The sequence below is a fragment of the Rhinoderma darwinii genome, chromosome 2 (assembly GCF_050947455.1).
Source record: "Rhinoderma darwinii isolate aRhiDar2 chromosome 2, aRhiDar2.hap1, whole genome shotgun sequence".
Classification (NCBI taxonomy): domain Eukaryota; kingdom Metazoa; phylum Chordata; class Amphibia; order Anura; family Rhinodermatidae; genus Rhinoderma; species Rhinoderma darwinii.
In genome coordinates, this window is record NC_134688.1 from 42,469,502 (window position 1) to 42,479,853 (window position 10,352).

At 44.4% G+C, this 10,352-nt stretch overlaps 1 long non-coding RNA gene across 1 annotated transcript; it reads left to right on the forward strand.

Moving 5' to 3' along the window:
• The first annotated feature begins 5,511 nt into the window (after positions 1–5,511).
• On the forward strand, positions 5,512–7,834 carry LOC142740508 (uncharacterized). Its single transcript, XR_012880744.1, has 4 exons — positions 5,512–5,570; positions 6,017–6,148; positions 6,981–7,047; positions 7,246–7,834. It is a non-coding gene; the product is annotated as an uncharacterized LOC142740508 (long non-coding RNA).
• The last annotated feature ends 2,518 nt before the right edge of the window (positions 7,835–10,352 follow it).

Sequence of the window (10,352 nt, forward strand, 5' to 3'; positions counted from 1 at the left end):
CTCAAAAAATTGGTGTTTTTATAGAACGAGTGGGCTTCCCTGAGACTAAACCTAACAAGGGCGAGGGTTCCTAACATTAAACCTAACTAGATTTTATTTGAACTTCCCTGAGACTAAATCTAACTACGGCGACTATTCTCTGACACTAAACCTAACTAGATTATTCTGAGCTTCCCTAACACTAAACCTAACTACGGTGACGGGTGCCTGACACTAAACCTATCTAGATTATTCCGAGCTTCCCTGACGCTAAACCTAACTACTGTGATGGACCCCTAACACTAGATCTAACTATGGTGATGGATTCCTGACGCTATACATAACTATGCTTTTTGACGGTTCCCTAACACTAACTAACACTAATACTAAACTAACTAGATAAATTGTCTAAATCAACAGGTTTTTTTTTCTTTTTTTTTTTTTATATATTTTTTTATTTTATATGTTATATAAAGAAAAAAATAATCCCCAGGGACCAAGAAATTGGTCCTGAAGACTAAGAAGTGGTCAGTGATAGGAGATCACTGACCAAAAATGTGGGGGGAACACAAGGAGGAAGGGTAAAGGACTGGGTAGTGGATTGGGGAGATGGGAAGCAGAAAAAGTTGTCTTTTTTTCCACTTTTTTTCACTCTTTTTCTTCTCTCCCTCTACTCACAACCGCTCTGAACGCCTCGCTATCTCTATCTCAGGGCCGGTGCGGCAGGATGTGATGTCAGGGAGAGGAAGTGAAGAGACCGATCGCCACTATTGGACAGTTACTCACTGACTGACCAATAGTGGCGATTGTGGAGGCGGGACCATCGCAATAGGTCCCGGCGTATTGAGCTGTGATAGCCTGCTGTCGGAAACAGCAGCTGTCACAGCTCGTGCACGCGCCGGTGGAAAATGGCGATGCATTTTCCCTGCGACATAATATTCCGTCGCTGAGCGCGAACGGGGCGGTCAGCGCGATGGAATATTACGTTGCTGAGCTCGAAGGGGTTAAATACATTGAATACACAGTGTCAAGAAACTTTAATTTCACTTTTTCAATGGTTTTCAGTGACTTAAGTGATAAATTATCACGCTGCAGCAAGTTATCAGAGTCAGGATAAGGATTGCTATATCTGTACATAACTCCAAACAAAGAAACAAGAAGTTCATCTGCTCACCAGGCCGTCCATGTGTCCAATAAACTCTCGGTGGGCGGATAATTGTCCGGTAACTTTATCCATTAAAATGGAGACGATCCAGAACTTAGGCTACATTCACACGACAGTGAAAAAAAATGGCCATTAAAAACTGATCAACTGTCAGTTTTTCATGGCCGTTTTGCATCATTGTGTCTGCAAATTTTTATACACTTCCAGTCCGTCTGTCCGTTTTTAATGACCGTTTGACATCCATTTTGCATCCGTTTTTCATGGCCGTTAAAAAAACTGATGAATTTCATTTGTCTGGCTTCTTTTGTCCCAACCCCCTGAAAACACCCAAACAAAGGTCATTGTCATGATTGTTTCACAGCCCCCCTGTAGATGATGCCACACAGCCCCCCTGTAGATGATGGCACACGGACCCCCTGTATATGATGCCACACAGACCCCCTGTAGATGATGAAACACAGACCCCCTGTAGATGATGGCACACAGACCCCCTGTAGATGATGGCACACAGACCCCCTGTAGATGATGGCTCACAGCCTCCCTGTAGATGATGTCACACAGCCCCCCTGTAGATGATGGCACACAGCCCCCCTGTAGATGATGGCACACAGCCCCCCTGTAGATGATGGCACACCGCCCCATGTAGATGATGGCACACAGCCCCCTTGTAGACGATGGCACACAGCCCCCTGTAGACGATGGCACACAGCCCCCCTGTAGATGATGACACAGACACCTCTCCGGAGAAAGCACCACACCCCCCCCTCCCTGTGGTAATCTTCCGGGACTCTCTCTGTAAATTCAGGACCGTGCCGAAAAATTTGCTACAGTGGACAACAATGTCCCCTGTACTAGCGCCATGCTACCATAGTAGTGAGAGCAACAATATCCGTAATTTTTGTCCGCCTGAATGCCCTACATACTCACCGATGCATGACCGTCTGCGTCACGAGTGATCTCTAGTCTCACTGGTTCTGCAAAGGCGACGCGAGGACGTCATCTCGTCACCTTCGCAGAACCCATGAGACTAGAGACCACACCTGTAGAGGACGGCGCTGCATCGGTGAGTATGTGTCATTGCGCCGCCGATTACCAGCAAGGGAGCCAATAGTTCCCTTGGCTCTTGAATCCCCAAATCACAGAACCGTTTTTAACGACTGTTACATGTATTGACGGCCGTTAAAAATTGATCCATTGACTTCTATGGGGGCCGTCTGGCCGTGAAAGCGGCCAAAAATAGGACATGTTCTATTTTTTGACGGCCAATATTGACGGGTGGTTAAAAAAAGGCCGTGTGAATATACCCATAGAACATCATTGTTCTGAAAGCGGACGTTTTTTACTGTTGTGTGAATGTAGCCTAAAACGAAATTCAATAAAATTTATCCTTTATTAGTTCAGATGTTGCCGTCTTTACCTTGACTTTTAACGCATTAAATAAACAATCCCTTATCTTGACTTTTTCAATGGCTTTTGTTGTGTGATATCACGCTGCAACAAATGATATTTTATTTCACATATAGCGAAAAGTAGTAATCCAAAAATAGGTTGTTAACGTTTCGGTCTATACATTCAACCTTCTTTAGACACGGATATGCGGCGCTTGTGACCTCGGTCGCTGTTGGGTAATGGCGCCATTATTTTTGGATTACTACTTTTCGCTATATGTGAAATCAAATATCACTTATTGCATAACACCTTGGAGTGCTGAGTTCCCATTTTTTACACATTGGCGTGGAAGCCTACTCACGCACACTTGAAACACGGAGTGCTGCGGGATCAAGAAAGTATCACGCTGCAACAAGTTATCAGAGTCAAGTTAAAGATGGCTACATCTGTATAAAAGTATAAAATCCATCTAGTAACAGATTACACGTTTCATACATTACATGTTCTTAGTCGTAGCCCCTATAACCACACATGTATCTTTCTTCCATGTTTATAAACAGCAGTCCCATGTAACGCCTATATCCAGTGTATGCACAGACAGTCTATCCAGGCAGTAGGAGATAATTAGATGATGTAACAGATACTGCAGCCGCTTATGATGTCACTGATGATGTCATAGACAGTACTAGCCGTTAGGTTCTATGTGCAGCTGGATTACATATTTTTTACAATTTCTGCCAATGACGTCTGGACCGGGACTGTGATTGACTGTGTGATTGACAGGTAAGATGCAGCATTTTATCATTAATTCTACATGTTACTGGACACATGAAATATATACGCTCTAGAATTCTCATTTAAGGCCAGATTCACACTGGACATTACTGCAGCAATTTCTAACCACACCAACACCTCACCACAACTATATGATTGTAGAAGGATTTTTTTCTGGTGATTGTCGGGGGTTGTTTTTTTGTTTTTTTTAGACAAACAGTTCAAGTTCCAGTAAAATGTTTCTATTAATGCAAGTAACAACTGAACATTTTACATTCAAATTTCAATGTTTCATATTTTCTCATTAAAGTTACAACTCAGTACAACAGAGTATGTTCACACAGCCTATTTTCAGCCGTTTTCCTGGCCGTAAACACCCCGAAAAACAGCCGAAAATACGGAGGCTGGACGCCTCCAAACATCTGCCCATTGATTTCAATGGGAAAAACGGTTTTTTTTTTCCGATGGTGCATTTTACGTGGGCGTTTGATAAAGCGGCGCATAAAAAACACCCTGTAAAAAGAAGTGCATTTCACTCCTTCGGCCGTTTTTAGAGCCGTTTTTCATTGTCTCAATAGAAAAACAGCTCCAAGAACGTTGGTAAAAACGCCTCAAAAAATGTTTGTGGTTTAAAAAATGGCTGAAAATCAGAGGCTGTTTTCCCTTGAAAAGAGCTCTGTATTTTAGAGACGTTTTTTAGTTAAGTGTGTGAACATACCCTTACCATTGTCTGAGAATTGCAGCTGTCAGTAATGTGGAATGTGACTTCTCAGTCGTTTTCAATATGATGTCTAATTTAATTTAATTAAATAGTCTTAAAAAGCTACCGTATATTATCCTAATAAGGCTGAGCAGTAGCCAGGGCCGGCCTTAGGGGTGTGCGACCTGTGCCATTACATAGGGCGCATCCCTCAAGCAGGTGGAACGGGGCGCTGCGCTGGCTCCCTTCCACTGCTTGTGTTTTAGAAGCGGCCGGGCAACTCAGCAGCTGCCTTTCTGCCTGGGTTCTTCTCTCACTGACATCGCGTTTCTAGCAGCGAAAATCGGGATTCCTCTAGGAGATGGAGGCATTGGGGTTTGGCATTTGTAAATTGCCCACATTGTGACCCCCCCCCTAATGTCAGTCATGGACACCTGGGCCTGGGTGTGACTGCAACCTCTTCACCCCTATAGTTAAGTTCCCTGGGTTTACACTAACATTACAAAATGTTTTCAATGTCTGACTCGTCCTGTGATAGAAAATGAAAGGTGTGAAAGTAAATATATTATTATTCATTCTAGATATGGGGTTATTTTATGTTTATTCCATTATGTATTTTACAGACATTTATGACATCTGAATATGTGGCACCAGTGACAGCCGACATGCTAGGACATACACTGTATATATGTAAGTATTATAGCAAATGACAACCTATAGAAATTCTATAATCTGATGTCATCCAGAATGTTCCTATCTGACAAGACTGTGGGAACAAATTCCCCAATGTTGTTCATCCAGGGCCTGTCTTAGGGGTGTGCGACCTGTGCGGTTACACTGGGTGCATCACCTGTCACTAATGAATGGGGCGCCACTGGTCTTGATGTCTGGGGCACCCATTGCTTGAACACTCAATCCCACTCTTCATGTAAAAAAAGTAAAGGGCACTGCTCAGGATGCAGATACAATTCCTTGATAATGGATTACATTACAGTGTGGCAGACAATACTTGTCTGGCAGTGTTATTTGGGCACTGTATGATTGCAGTATTTGAGTACTATATTCTACGCCATAAAGCTGAATTCAGACGCTGCAGATTTGCTGCGCGGCAAAATTCACAAGTGTTACAGGTGAATAGTTACAGTCTCAAAAACTCATCCACATGTAGCAAAAGTAAACGCTGGGAATTTTGCTGCAGCTTTATATTATTATTATTATAGAAATGCTCCATAAAGAAGATATTATAGTATTAGTAATATATAAGGGACTTGTTATTTATGTAATTTCCTAATACACATTTGGCTTATGGGGGAGCACACAGCACACACAGAGTGTCTACATTACCAGTACTGCAGTCTGTGCGCCACCATACAGGTCCGTCCACATGAAGTTGCTGTGTACATGAGCCCTAATGTACATTTCCTTCATTGTTGGGTGGTCTATACTGAGCACACGTCTGTCTGGAGAAATAAAACGACACAATTATTGTATTTTCCAGAACATCTTAAGATCGGCTGCCTGCTGCCAGGGGGACTCTCTGAAGCAATATTTCATCTATGCAAGGTGCGTCTCTTATTAGTTACTATATGCAGTATCCACCAATACCCTACACAATTAGAATGACACTTTTTGTATGTCCTGGGTCAGAATGCCCCTTTTGTATGGCCCCACAGTAATGAAGCCCCCTTTTCTAAGCCCTGACTCAGTCCTTTTATCCCCCATATTAATAGTGCCCCCTTTGCTCCTATAAAATAAAAAATTATACTCATCTAATAGACGACCAACCGGGTCAGACATTTCGCTTCCTCCCGGCGCCGTTATTGTTTGTCCAATTTCAGGGGCGTATGGAGCCCCAGAGCTGTGGGCCACCCCAAATCCCTGGACCCCAGCCGGTCATCCTATTTACCCCTTTGGTAATTTTACACTGGTTGGGGACTGGACTCTGTTCTAGATAGAAATGTTGCCATTGATTGAGATTTGTCCTAATACATTGTCTTTCTTTCTCCTAGAATTAATTCCTCATAAGAGTTAATGATAACCACACGTCCCAGGAGGGCAGATCAAAGATTAAGCAGAGCCCTCCACCTCACATCACATAACGTTCTACATTCAGTCGGATGTATTCAGTAGGAGAGTCCAAGGTCAGTGTATTTTATTAACTGCATCTCTAAATGATCACATAGTGTGTATTACTGGTCAATACTGAAGAGGGCACTACCACCATAGATGGCCTGGGCACCCTCAACTTACACTGCCGATCCGACATTTAGGGCCCAAACCTATAATATAAAAAAACAGAAAGATACAATCCCTAGTTTATTGACTGGGTGATGTTATTTGGGCACTGTATGATTAAATTATTTGGACACTACATGGTGCATCATAAGGGGGAGGACGTCACAGATACTGCACATGTCACCAATAAACCTAAGGCCGGCCCTGGATGTGACACAATAGCTGCCACGTGACATGCCATCCACACGGACATGACCGCTGTGGCCTAGTAACTTAAGACAACAGAACCACCAGCGCAGGAGCCACAGGGAATTTAAAAAATGAGTAGGGACAATTTGTTATTTTTAGCCATATGCGGCTTACACTAAGGTTTATGAAACTGTCAGAAAACCCCTTTAATAATTATTTTGTCTGTTGAATCCAGAAATCCAATTTACCATTTTCTACTCTCTCTACTCCAGTCCAAAAGACTCCACAAAAGACAAATTAGAAGTTTTCCATTAAGGATAAGATTATATAGAAGAATAACAATAAGCTCCTGGTCCCTGATACAAAATCTATACCAGGGTCCTCCAACTATTATGTGCCATTATACTGCTGGTGTTATTTGTGTGGCAGAGGGGCATTGGACTCGCCCTGTGATAGAAAATGAAATGTGTGAAAGTAAATATATTATTATTCATTATAGATATGGGGTTATTTTATGTATGTGCATTAAACCCATTATGTATTTTACAGACATTTATAACATCTGAATATGTGGCACCAGTGACAGCCGACATGCTAGGTGAACCACTGTATATATGTAAGTATTATAGCAAATAACAACCTATAGAAATTCTATAATGTGATGCCATCCAGAATGTTCCTATAGAGACACATGACAAGACTGTGGGAACAATCTCCCTGATGTTTTCAATAGGCTGAACATATATTTGTTGATATGATGAACCATACTAAGCGCATGTCATAATATCTTCACAGTTTATACTTTTTGTTCCAGAATTTCTTGAGATCGGCTGCCTGCTGCCAGGGGGACTCTCTGAAGTAATATTTCATCTATATGCGGTATGTCCATCATTAGTTACTATATACAGTATCCACCAGTAGCTCTGTACATTGAAAAAGTAATGAGCCGGCAAAATGCCAAGAAAGGCGTAGCAGTGGGGAGCCTTGGATAGTTGGTAGGAATAGGCATAATGTAAGTTAGGGGTATCTTTGTCCAAAATGCTGGCCACATGGCTCGGTTTGGGACTGAACGTAGGTGTAAGGTAATTGGGTGAGGAAGTGTAGGGGGATTTTAGACAGCTTTGGTCTGCCAAGAACATTTGCGATGTGTCAAGGCCTGGATGCAATAGACAAGGACTTAAGTGAGTTTCATTACACAGTCATAATCTGCAGGCATAGGTGATAATGGACACTGGCAGAATGTTTTTATATTTACAGCACTCAAGCGGAAAGCAATGGAAGGTGCCAGGATATTGCCACGTATAGAGCCCCCACAAGTCATGCAGCACAAGGACCTGGACTTGGGGTGTACTGGATTGTTTGGAGCAAATGGCATCAAGGAAGCAAGGCAGGTATCCTCAATGGTATCATTCTAGCAAAAATTTGAGGGAACATGGCACAATGATGGGCCAAGTGCCAGGATCCTTGCGCAGGGATCCAGGGTCGATGAAGGCAGCAATATCCCAGTAGGGCCTCATAATCTCAACATGGGAGAGGGACACCTTGGGGTTGCCAAAATGTTTAGAACACGGGGTACTGGCACAATGTTTGGAATTACAGGAGCAGCGCATCTGGATGTAAAGAGAAGCAGAAGAAGGCAACAGTAGCTGGTTGAGTCTGATTCTGATCTGTCAGATGATAATAAGTGGTCTGATGTTGGGGATAGATGGGCTATTGGGCAAGACGTTTAAGATGCTGAAAAAAATGTTTACGCAGGATAAAGTAAAAAGGTAAAAGCGAGGAGGCGTGATACCGAAAGCCAATCCTTTACTGGAAAGAGGGGGCAAAGTTTGGGGCCAGGAAACATGTTTGTTGATTTCTACCTACACACACTTGTCCCAGGAAATGTTGGGAAACATAAGGGAGGAAAGGCTTGTCTAGTTTTTGTGATGTCTATGGAAGATTTTGTTTAGTATTGCAGTGTTATGGTGGTGGAGCAAGGACCCCCTTATTGATCAGGTGCCAATAAAAAGGGATGGTGCCTGTGAAGCAGGCTGGTAAGTATAAAAAAAATACATCTGTCGCATCTAAAAGAGGCATCAGTAAACGATGAAATAGACAAGGAGTTGAGTGAGTTGCATCATTAAAGCAGAATCTGCAGGCACGGATGACAATGGATACTTGCAGAATGTTTTTTGTGCCTACAGGACTCAAGTGAGAAGCAGTGGAAAGGACACGGATATCGCCACGGATAGGGCGTCCACGAGTCATGCAGCACAAGGAACTGGACTTCTGATGTAATTTACTGTTTGGAGGAGATGGCGTACATTTGCGAAGAATGTAGTTGGCTTTCGAAGCACGTAAGCAGTCTTGTATCATCACTTCAACATGCCGTGTGGTTTATAAAATGTTTTTCTAATAAAGTCATCACATTGTCATGAGGAATGCTGGACCGTATTTTCTTCTGTTTACTTTATATTTATTGGACAGTGCTAACGCCATACAGCCCTCCCTGTAGAGAACGCCATACAGCCCTCCTGTAGAGAACGCCATACAGTCTCCCTGCAGAGAACGCCATACAGCCCCCCCCCCCTGTAGAGAACGCCATACAGCCCCCCCTGTAGGGAATGCCATACATCCCCCCCCTGTAGAGAACGCCATAGAGCCCCCCCCCTGTAGGGAACGCCATACAGCCCCCCCTGTAGGGAACGCCGTACAGCCCCCCTTGTAGGGAATGTCATACAGCGTTCCCCCCCCCCTGTAGGGAACGCCATACAGCGTCCCCCCTCCCAAAAAAATGCGACCTACAGTGTGTCCTACAAAATACATGTATCCCCTATCCACAGGATAGGGGATACACGTGTGATCGCTGGCAGCGAAAGCTGCTTCTATCCTCTCCTCAGGGTCGCCGGCAGTCACTGACAGCCGGAGACCCGACATTCAGCAGCCCGATCGCGCGGGCAGTAAGTTAAAACCGGAGTCGTAAAAAGTCTATGGCTCGGGTTTTAAGGGCCCTGACCGCTGGCCGTAAAAATACAGCCAGCGGTCGGGAAGTTAATGGCAGAGCGGGGAGATACCTCCCTGCTCTGCCGTAGTGTTCAGTGGCGTCCCGCTGTAGCAGCCATAGCGGCTGCCAGCGGAGCCTCCGGCCATGGTAGGGGCCCGTGCCGGCGGGCGACACGGGCCCCCTCATGCCGCGGGCCCCGTAGCAGCTGCTACGGCGGTAGTTACGCCACTGCTTAGTACATATATACAACACCAAAAAAAATCTGTGTTATGGCTGTGGACCTCTGTCGCTCACCCTGTGATGAACGGCCGCGACCGCAACTTCCTGGCCACCTCCCCAGAGACCACGGCTGGCGCGGCCTTCCCTTCCTGGAGTGTGCGAGGAGTGCCTTAAAGGGCCAGTGTGCGCACTTCCTAAAAGTTTTCTATCCTACCCCAGTGCACCCTGGATTATAAAAAGGTCTCTGCCCTTCCACTCCTTGCTTGAGCGTTGTTTGTACTTTTCCCATGTTTGTATTGCAAAGGGTCCCTTAGTATTTTCCTGCTTGTTCCCAGAGTTCCCGTTCCCTGCATCCTATTTCCTGTATCCCTTGCTGTTTCCTAACTGTGCCTGCCTTTTATCAGAGTCATGTGGTACCGCCGGCTGGATATGCCACGTCTGTGTGTCATCTACCATTCCTGGTGCCATCCGCTTCGTCTGGCGCAACCTGCCACACCTAGCCCTATCTGAGCCGGAGCCCACGGCCTAGTGGGTCCACATACGGATGTAGCCATCTTTAACTTGACTCTGATAACTTGTTGCAGCGTGATATCACACAAAAATAACCATTGAGAAGTCATTGAAAAGGTCAAGATAAGGGATCTTTCCACTGTGTATTTAATGCGTTATTAGTCAAGCTAAAGTCAGCTACATATGTTCCCTAGATTGTGACAGTA